The sequence below is a fragment of the Hemicordylus capensis genome, chromosome 6 (genome assembly GCF_027244095.1).
Source record: "Hemicordylus capensis ecotype Gifberg chromosome 6, rHemCap1.1.pri, whole genome shotgun sequence".
NCBI lineage: Eukaryota > Metazoa > Chordata > Lepidosauria > Squamata > Cordylidae > Hemicordylus > Hemicordylus capensis.
Genome location: NC_069662.1, coordinates 15198405 through 15208278, shown reverse-complemented (window position 1 = coordinate 15208278; position 9874 = coordinate 15198405). Strand labels below are relative to the sequence as shown.

The following is a 9874-nucleotide window of genomic DNA, read 5'->3' as shown; positions in this document are numbered from 1 at the left end:
GTGGATACCCTTAATTTAACAATTTAACCAATCCAGTCACTTTCCCAGAACTATTTATTTCCTTCCCCTGTCTATTGACCACAGTGGCTGGGCATGATAGAACTTGTAGTCCAACATCTGGGAACACAAGGCTGAGAATCTCTGTGGTAGCAGGATCTCTGCAATAAATACACTTAGAAAAAGCTAGCCTCAAACTTCTTTGTAACAATAATGGTAAGTGGAACACTTACAATTAGGTGCTGTTCAGAAATTATTGAAAAGAATTAGGTCCTGTCATAAGGCTTATGTTTAATCATCTTTATTATTATTTTAAAGGTTCAAGCATATGTATTCTATGAGAGAGCACTACTGAATCTTGGCAGAGATTTGGTACATAGGAAGCTGCCATATACTGAGTCAGACAATTGGTCTATCTAGCTCAGTATTGTCTACACAGACTAGCAACAGCTTCTCCAAGGTTGCAGGCAGGAATCTCTCTCAGCCCTATCTTGGAGATGCTGCCAGGGAGGGAACTTGGAAGCTTCTGTTCTTCCCAGAGCAGCTCCATCCACTGAGGGGAATATTTTGCAGTGCTCACACATCTAGTCCCCCATTCATATTCAACCAGGACAGACCCTGCATAGCTAAGGGGACAAGTCATACTTGCTACCACAAGACCAGCTCTCCTCTCTGAGGTTCTACATGGATACAGTCAGTAAATGCTGATTTTCTGTGTCAAAAATCCCACCCAACACACACACACAATTGTATATTTATCTATCAAATTTGTATGCCACCCCAAACTTCCATCTCTGGGTGGCTCACAACAACATAAAAAGTTAACACAAATAAAAACCTTACAACAGTCTGAAAACCACAATTAAATTAAAATGCTTGTGTGAAAAGGTAGGTCTTGAAAGATTTTTTTAAAACTTGTTGGAGATGGGGAGGCTCTCATCTCAGCAGGCATTGTAGTGATCAGCCACCCCTCCCCCACTAAAGAGTTGACCAGAAGTGAATCCTGCCCTGACAGACAGTCTGCTGAACTCTAGGGCTCAGCCAATCAGCACACCAGGTGGGTGGGACCTAGAGAGCTGTTGGGACGGAGGAAGTTTTTGGTTGTTGATTTTTTACAGAAGAGACAGGCTGGGGGTGAGAGCAAGATGTATGGCCATGGAGTATGGCTGCAGAACTTGGAAGATAGGACTGCAGGGGCTTGATTCTCAACCAGGGCTTTGGTGAGTACAAGACAAGGGAAGCCAGGGCTTTGGATCTGGGAAGTTTCATTTAGGGAAAATTTGTTTAGTCAAAATCTGTTGTAAGACTTTCTGGTTTTTGTGTGTGCACTTTATATATCCCTGATACTGGCCTATTATTGTTTATCTGCAACATAATTAAGCTAAGAAACACTAACCTATGCACGTCCAGCCAAGGCATTGCAAGAGACTCTAAGTTTTCATTGTGCCTTTTATTTTCCTACATACCTGTTCCATGTTCCTTCTGTGAAACTGTGACCCCATCCAGAATGGGCAGATCACAATCATCTCCTGATTTCCAACCCCGAACAATAAGTAACGGTAAAGTGTGCCATCAAGTCGATTTCGCCTCCTGGTGCCCACAGAGCCCTCAGCCCTATAGTTCTCCTTGGTAGAACACAGGAGGAGTTTACCATTGCCTCCTCCCATGCAGTCTGAGATGATGCCTTTCAGCATCTTCCTATAGCACTGCTGCCTGATATAGTACCAGTGGGGATTCGAACTGGCAGCCTTCTGCTTGTTAGTCAAGCATTTCTCCGCTGCACCACTTAAGGTACCCTTGTCTTATCTGGATTCAGAATCATTTTGTTATCCTTCATCCAGCCCATTACTGCCTCTAGGCAGGCATTTAGGGAGGTTGTGCCTTCTCCTGATGATGTCGACATGGAGAAATAGTTTTGGGTGTCATCAGCATACCAATGACACCATGCACCAAATCTCCAAATGATCTTTCCCAGCCATTCCATGTAGCTGTTAAATAGCATTGGAGACAGTATGGAGCCCTGGGAAACACCATGCAAAAGTTCACATTCAGAAGAATGACAGTCTCCAAGTGACACCACCTGGAATCTGCCTGAGAGGTGGAGCGGAACCACTGCACTGCAGTGCCTCCTACCTCCAACCCTCTCAGATACTCCAGAAGGATACTATGGTTGATAGTACTGAAAGCTGCTGAGAGATCCAAAAGGATCAACAGAGTCACACTCCCTCTGTCAATTCCCAATTGGAGATCATCCATCAGGCTGACCAAGGCAGTCTCCATCCCATAGCCCACCCAAAAGCCAATTTGGATTTGGGTCTGGATAATCAGTTCCCTCCAAGACTGCCTGGAGCTGGGAGGCCACCACCCTCTCAATTACCTTGCCCAACCATGGAAGGTAGGGAACAGGCTTGTAGTTGCTTAACTCTGAGGGATCCAATGCAGGCTTCTTCAGAAGAGGTCTAATTATTGCCTCAAGACAAGGAGGCATCCTGCCCTCCCTCAGAGAAGCATTTATATTCTCTACCAGGCCCTCAACCACAACCTCCCTGCTAGATGATATAAGCCATGTCAGACGAGGGTCAAGAGAACAGGTGGTAAGCTGTACCATTCCGAGCTGCCTGTCCACTTCCTCCGGTCGTTCATATGGTTAGACTGGATCAGTTTCACAAACTGAAGCTGATCCAGCCTAACCACACAAGAGGAGTAGTCGGACACCTCCGCATCCAATACTACAGTAATTGTGGGGTCTGAATCTAAATTGGCCCAAATACGAGAGATTTTGTCCACAAAGAACTCATTAAAAACATTGCAGTGGGTAACTGATGGTTCCAAATTCTGATTCAGAGAAGAAGGAGGGGTGGTTACTAACCCCCTCACAACCCTGAACAACTCCACAGGAAATGAGCTTGCTTGTGGATGCAATCCAGGCAGAAAAGAATTGTTTCTTTGCCACACGTATTGCCAGAGCATAGATCTTAAAAATGTGCTCTGACTTAATCTTTCGGATTTGAGTCGAGTCTTCCTCCACTTAGCACTTAGCAATAGCAATAGCACTTACATTTATATACCGCTCTATAGCCAGAGCTCTCTAAGCGGTTTACAATGATTTTAGCATATTGCCCCCAACATTCTGGGTACTCATTTTACCGACCTCGGAAGGATGGAAGGCTGAGTCAACCTTGAGCCCCTGGTCAGGATCGAACTTGTAACCTTCTGGTTACAAGGCGGCAGTTTTACCACTGCGCCACCAGGGGCTCATACCAGTTTTACCACTTGCGCTCCAGTTGTGTACCTTGGCACTTCTGCTCCCTTCGATCTTCCGTATACCAAGGGGCTGATTTTGATGCGGGTTGGAGAGGACTCTTGGGAGCGAACTTATCTACTGCCCTGGTGAGTTGGCTGTCCCAGTTCTTCACCAGGGCATCAACCAGAACACCAGCAGAGTCAACATGAAATCCTTCCAAGCAGTTCCCTCTAATTATTATCGTCAGTGCGTGGAAACAGTTTTGTCCTTGGCGGCAATTTCTTTCTTTTTTAAAAAATTAAGATTTTATTCATTTCTAATACAAAGAATACAAAAGGCAAGACAAAAATTAAAAAATTGAATCAAAAAGATAAAAGGCATCTCTAAACTTCTATATACTAAAGTACAACTGATGAGATACAAATAAACTGTCTTATTAGAAAAAAAGAAAAGAAACATAGAACAAGAAGATAGCATAAGAATTTATCATGTACTAGCAATCAGATTTAGGACTGGTTTATGTGTTCTTTCAAATATCAAACTGGTTTTCAACCAACAAACATTAAATAATTGCTTCAATGCAGCTTTTCTCTAATTAGTACATTCTAAAAAAGAGGGAGGGAGAAAGAAAAAGAAGGAAAAAGCTCATTAAAATCTTAGGAAAGATTAACATAAAAAGATAAAATTATACATCCTAAAAAGGTACATAACCAAGAAACTGCCAGAAAGGCTCAAAGATCAACTACAATGTAGACCAAAAAATAAAAAAGAAACTTTGTCGATGAGCTAGTCCAACAGTCACAACCTTCTATAAATTCAAGAAAAGAAAAATCATACAACCAAAACTTATTTTGAATCTAAAAACAAGAATAATCACCTTCTTCTAAATCCACAAAAGGGTGGGTGCCGAAAGGTTAATGCCCATCTGTTTGATTCTGTTAGAGGGAAATTCAGCTGTAAACAGTATTGAACACACATTCTTTGCCACCTGTAATCCAACCATGTGCTCTTTTCCAAATCTGGTACACATACTTGAATATCAATACAGTTAACCTGCGGAGAGGCGTTACATTGTTCTGGTTGTATTTCCTTGTCCAACACCGTCTGGGTATAAGTCCCTAAACCAGTCTGAGACACCTCCTGATCTAAAGATATCTTTGCACTCAACCTATCTGTTTGTAAAGCAATCTTGTTAAGCTCTCCCACAGCTGTTTGAAAAAGTTGATTGTAATACATCATTATGCAAACTTAATAATCCCTGTCCAAAAGTAGTCTTTTATGAAAGTTTCTTCTTTAAATGACCATCTGCAAGAGAGACAAAAGCTGAAATGGCCGGTCCTTATTCCCTACTTTGTTTAACTAAGATTTTTATCACAGGGAATAAAAAGTTGTTATTATTTTACATTTTATATCCCACTCTTCCTCCAAAGAGCCCAGAGTAGTGTACTACATACTTAAGTTTCTCCTCACAACAACCCTGTGAAGTAGGTTAGGCTGAGAGAGAAGTGACTGGCCCAGAGTCACCCAGCTAGTATCATGGCTGAATGGGGATTTGAACTCAGGTCTCCCTGGTCCTAGTCCAGCACTGTAGCCACTAAACCATGCTGGCTCGTGTATGGCCTTCAGGAAACTACCTCTAAAGAAGTTCTTCAGATTGATATGAATGATATGCCAAAAAGTAAGGATAACATCAAATTGTCTGCATACAGGAAAAATAAAAGTCCAGACACAACCAATAACACCTGGTAGTTACCAATAAAAACAGTCCCACAGAGAAAGAAATCGCTCAATTGATTCAAACTAAAATGTTTACATAACAAATAAATTTTCTTTGTCTTTTTATAACCCTGTATTTGTTCTGCCTAAAGATAAGAAGAAAAAGTTCTCAAAACCAAGAAGCTGTGCAAAATTCTTATTCCCTAGTTTGTTTAACTGAGATTTTTTGTCACAGGGAATAAAATGTTCAGGTCATGTAAGGCCCTCAGAGAACTACCTTAAAAAATTGTACTTCAAATCAATATGAATAATATGCCATAAACGAATTCCCTAGTAAACAAACAACAAACAAACAAACAAACAAACATCAGATATATACACACCGGGAAAATCTTTGACACTACTAAAATAGCATAGTCCAATGCATATAAGGCTTTTAAAGAATAAAAGTCCAAATTAATACACATCCATTAAATCTGGTAGTTAACAATGAAAACAATCCTTCGCAGAGAAAAAACTCAGTGGATTTAGAGTAAAATGTTTACAAAACAAATAAATTGTCCCAGCAAAGGGAGTTATAGCTTTCTCTTATTGCTTTATCTTTTTGTGAGTCAAAGTCTACAGCTGTTCTGCCAGAAGATAAGGAGGAAAAGTTCTCACAACAAAGAGTCCAAAGTCTCCGTAAATCCTTTTGAGAGAAAACAAGGACGATAATACATACCAGGCCAGCCCCTACATCCAGAATCAGGTCATGGATGATTTTTGATTTATTCTGGAGTGACCTGGCATTGCAAAGGAGCAAGGTGAGGCTCTGTGGGTAGCTGGCTTGGCACTGTTCCCTGAGGTCAAAGAGGTGGCAGGGCAGCCGGAAGGGGGAAACAGCTATTAAGTGTGTGTGTCCTTCTTCTTCTTCTTCTTCTTCTTCTTCTTCTTCTTATTATTATTATTATTATTTATTTTTACATTTTTATCCCGCTCTTCCTCCAAGGAACCCAGAGCGGTGTACTACATACTTGAGTTTCTCTTTCACAACAACCCTGTGAAGTAGGTTAGGCTGAGAGAGAAGTGACTGGCCCAGAGTCACCCAGCAAGTATGGGTGAATGGGGATTTGAGCTCGGGTCTCCCTGGTCCTAGTCCAGCACTCTTACCACTATACCACGCTTGGGTCCAGGCTATTTAAGAGAGCGCCTCCTTTGCCAAAAACCCTGCTGCCTGTTACGATCTTCTGGAGAGGTTTGGTTACGGTTGCCACCAACTCATTTGGTGGTGACCCAGGACCAGGCTTTCTCTGCGGCTATTCCGGGGCTTCGGAATATGCTTCCTGCTGAAATAAGAGCATCTCCTTCTGTTTGTTTTCAGGAAGACCCTCAGGATTTTCTTGATCTCGCAGGCTTTTAGTTAGAATTGTTTTTAATAATTTGTTTTAATAACGTTTATGCCATTGTTTTATTGTGCCATGTATTTTAATCTGTGCTGGCTTTTAAATGTTTTAAATTTTGTACATCGCCTGGAGATGTACATATCAGGCAGTATAAAAATATGATGAATAAATGAATAAATGAATTTCTGATTTCCCTTCCCCTGTAACAGCCTGCTGACCAGCCAGTGCTACTTCTTCTATTCCCCACCATGCCCAGAATAGCTGCCCCACTGTCAATGGACACTCCCCCCCGTCTCCCCATCTCTGGACAAACCTAAACACATCACAGATTGATTTCGCCCAAGACTCCGCGAGAAAAGCCCTGCCAACTGCAGCTCCAACTTCGTGTGTACTCATCATGCAATAGCATACTATGCCCCAGCCCTTGGTCCCACACCAAAGGCCAGCCCCCTTCTGGCAGCCAGCTTCAGCAGCCACCTGAAGATCAGCAGCACCTGCCATCAAGAGGGGGCTCCAAGAGGGGGCTGATGGAATTAGTGCCCACAGGTCAAAGTTATCAGGCAATTAGGCTAAGGAAGCCCACACACGAACCAAGCAGCAGACAGCAGCTGGGCAACAAAGCCAGTCTTCAGGCTATCCAAGCTGGCGGGGGGTGGGTGGGGACCTGTAATATAGCTCCTGGCCAAGAAGACAGAGTGCGGCACAGTCCATACCTTCTCCTCCAGGCTACTGATGATGCCTGTCAGCATCTTCTTATATCGCTGCTACCCGATATAAAGTAAAGTGTGCCATTGAGTCAGTATTGACTCCTAGTGACCATAGAGCCCTGTGGTTGTCTTTGGTAGAATACAGGAGGGGTTGACCACTGCCATCTCCGGTGCAGTGTGAGATGATGCCTTTCAGCACCTTCCTATATCGCTGCTGCCCAATAGAGGTGATTTCCATAGTCAGTCTGGGAAACATACCAGCGGGGATTCGAACCAGCAGATTCTGGCTTGCTAGTCAAGTCATTTCCCCACTGCGCCATTAGGTGTTTCCCATAGTCTAGGACAGTGATTCTCAAACTTGGGTCCTCAGGTGTTATTGGACTTCAACTCCCATAATCCCCAACCAAAGGCCACTGAGGCTGGGGATTATGGGAGTTGAAGTCCAATAACACCTGAGGACCCAAGTTTGAGAATACCTGGTCTAGGAAATATACCAGCAAGAATTCGAACCACTAACCTCTTGCTCCCTAGGCACGTTACTTCCCTGCTGCACCATTAGGTGGAACTAAAAGCCCTCTTTAGACAGATCCAACAAGTGGTGAAGAGACCCGCCCCCGTAATTTAGCCTTGGCGGGGGCTCTAAAGGCCTTTAGGTCCAGGCTCCAAAATTACCTAGGTGAACCTCTGATGCCTACTTAGAAGTAAGTACTACTAAGCCTTAACTGAAAAGCTCAGTGCACTTTTTGTTCTATTGCTGTTCTTCATATCTCAAACTATGTGTAATCTTCATTTATTTTTTATTTTCTATAGATATTATTTTGTTTGTGTGTTTTTACAATTTTGCTTTAAGCCACCATGAATTCTCCCGGCCCCTTGCTCTTTTCCAGCCTATGCTAGTACCCTGAATCAAAATGAGCCATTTTGGTGTGACACTTTGAGCCGAGTCTCACGATCAGTGAGACCCAGTTTGGGAGAGTGACCGGGGAGAGCGGGAGCCCTGGGCAGCTGGATCAGCCACCCACACGATTGCCGGCTCCGTGACAGGGCCGGTGGCGGTTGGGGGGAGCAGGGGCTGAACCAGGAGGCGGCTTTTCACCTCCCCTCTGGGGGTCTCCTCGTGAGTAGCCATGGCGCGGAGCCGCGCTGTGGCTACTCATGATAAAATTTAAAAAACTGGGTTTGCAGAGCACCTGTATTGGTAGTACACCCTATTCACTGCTCATGCATACACCGGGGGGCAGCTCTTCCATGAGGCGAGGTGAGGCAGCTGCCTACAGAAGCAGAACTTTAGGGCTCCCCCAGGGCAGCACGGTGCCCCCTGCCTCCCCCTACCATTTGAGCCACTCTGCCAGGCCATGCCAGGCCACTGGGCAAAGAGCGGTTCCAAAGGGTCCCTCCTGCTCCTCCACAGCCATTCCCCCTCTGAGAAAAGGCAGAGGCCGGTGAAGGGCGCAGAAGGAAGTGGACTGAAGCTGTCCGGCTTGCTGTTTCAAGCAGTCTGGATAGGGCCCAGACTGATCACCCCCACCCGGCACCAGAGCCAGAGGTTGGAGGCTGTTGGCTGGACCTGAAGGTAGGTATCCCTGGGGCTGAAGCATGCTGAAGAGTGCCGCCGTATCGAGGTTCAGCGCAAATCAAACACGAGAAGCAGGTCTTGGGAACAAGGGCCAGAATATGGGTGGAGCTACGCTTGGGCAGATGTGTTCGAGGAACACGGGCCACCCAGTATCTGGGACCCGCCCGCCCTGCTTGCTCACCTGCTAGGGATGTGCACGGAACTGGGCGGGGGGTGGCTCAAAGGGGTGGGACTTTAAGGGCGGGGGAGGGGGCACTTACCCCTCCCCCTGCTCCCCCCCCCGCCAGCACTGGAGTCCTGTAAAATCTTTCGGGGTGGCAGTGGACCTCCCAGACCCAATGGAGCAGGACAGGCCTGGGAGCCATGGCAAGCCAGTAAGCAGGTGGGCAGCAGGAGCAGTGACAAGGCCGCATGGGTGAGAGGGGGGCTTACACACATGGGAGCATGCACTGTGCACACACCACTGTTGCGGGGGGACGACGACATGCTGCCCCAGGTGAAAAAGGCCACCCACGTTCAATGCTTTGACACGGGCCCATTCTCCCCTTGCTAGGCCACTGGGCCAGAAGAACAAGGTCTAAGGCCAAGGGCCAGTTGGCAAGTCAGCAGCAGGGAGAAAGACTCCCCTGTCATGAACCATTGCTACCAGCAAAGCTCTGTCCACAGGAAACATATATAGTCCTCACCAGGGCCACACCTATTTCCTGCAAACTAAAGCAACTCTCAAGGAGACCACTCGGCTAGTCCTCTTCCCAAGAAGACTCCTCTAGTGTTAGCTTTCTGCCGGCCAGTCGTGCAATTCAGCAATGTTCCTGAAGGGTTTCCGGACCTTGCAGTGCCCTTTGATGGAGGGACCTTGAAAGGGCTTCTGCGTAGATATGAAGAGGGGATGTATCCTAGGGGTCAGCAGTTTGTGAGGGTCCTGTGAGGTGAGGGTCCTCTGGTGCAGGGTCTAGTATAAAAACGGGGGCTAGATCTGCAGAGGGGGTGTCGTCTGACACAGAAGGCGAGCTGGTCTTGTGGTAGCAAGCATGACTTGTCCCCTTAGCTAAGCAGGGTCTGTCCTGGTTGCATATGAATGGGAGACTTGATGTGTGAGCACTGGAAGAGATTTCCCTCAGGGGATGGAGCCGCTCTGGGAAGAGCAAAAGGTTCCAAGTTCCCTCCTTGGCACCTTGGTAGGGCTGAGAGAGTTTCCTGCCTCCAACCTTGGAGATGGCGCTGCCAGTCTGTGCAGACAATGCTGAGCTAG

The 9874-nt window shown here is 45.8% G+C and overlaps 1 protein-coding gene across 2 annotated transcripts in view; it reads left to right on the top strand.

Moving 5' to 3' along the window:
* Positions 1-102: 102 nt before the first annotated feature.
* Positions 103-9874, top strand: part of LOC128328940 (serine protease 53-like) — a 41723-nt gene continuing 31951 nt past the window's right edge. Inside the window, exon 1 of one of the 2 annotated variants that reach the window (XM_053259207.1) lies at positions 103-213. The gene's annotated coding sequence lies outside the window, so the exon portion shown is untranslated. Of the gene's footprint in view, positions 214-5714; positions 5761-9874 lie in introns of those variants that run through there. The other variant, XM_053259208.1, reaches the window with a different exon arrangement.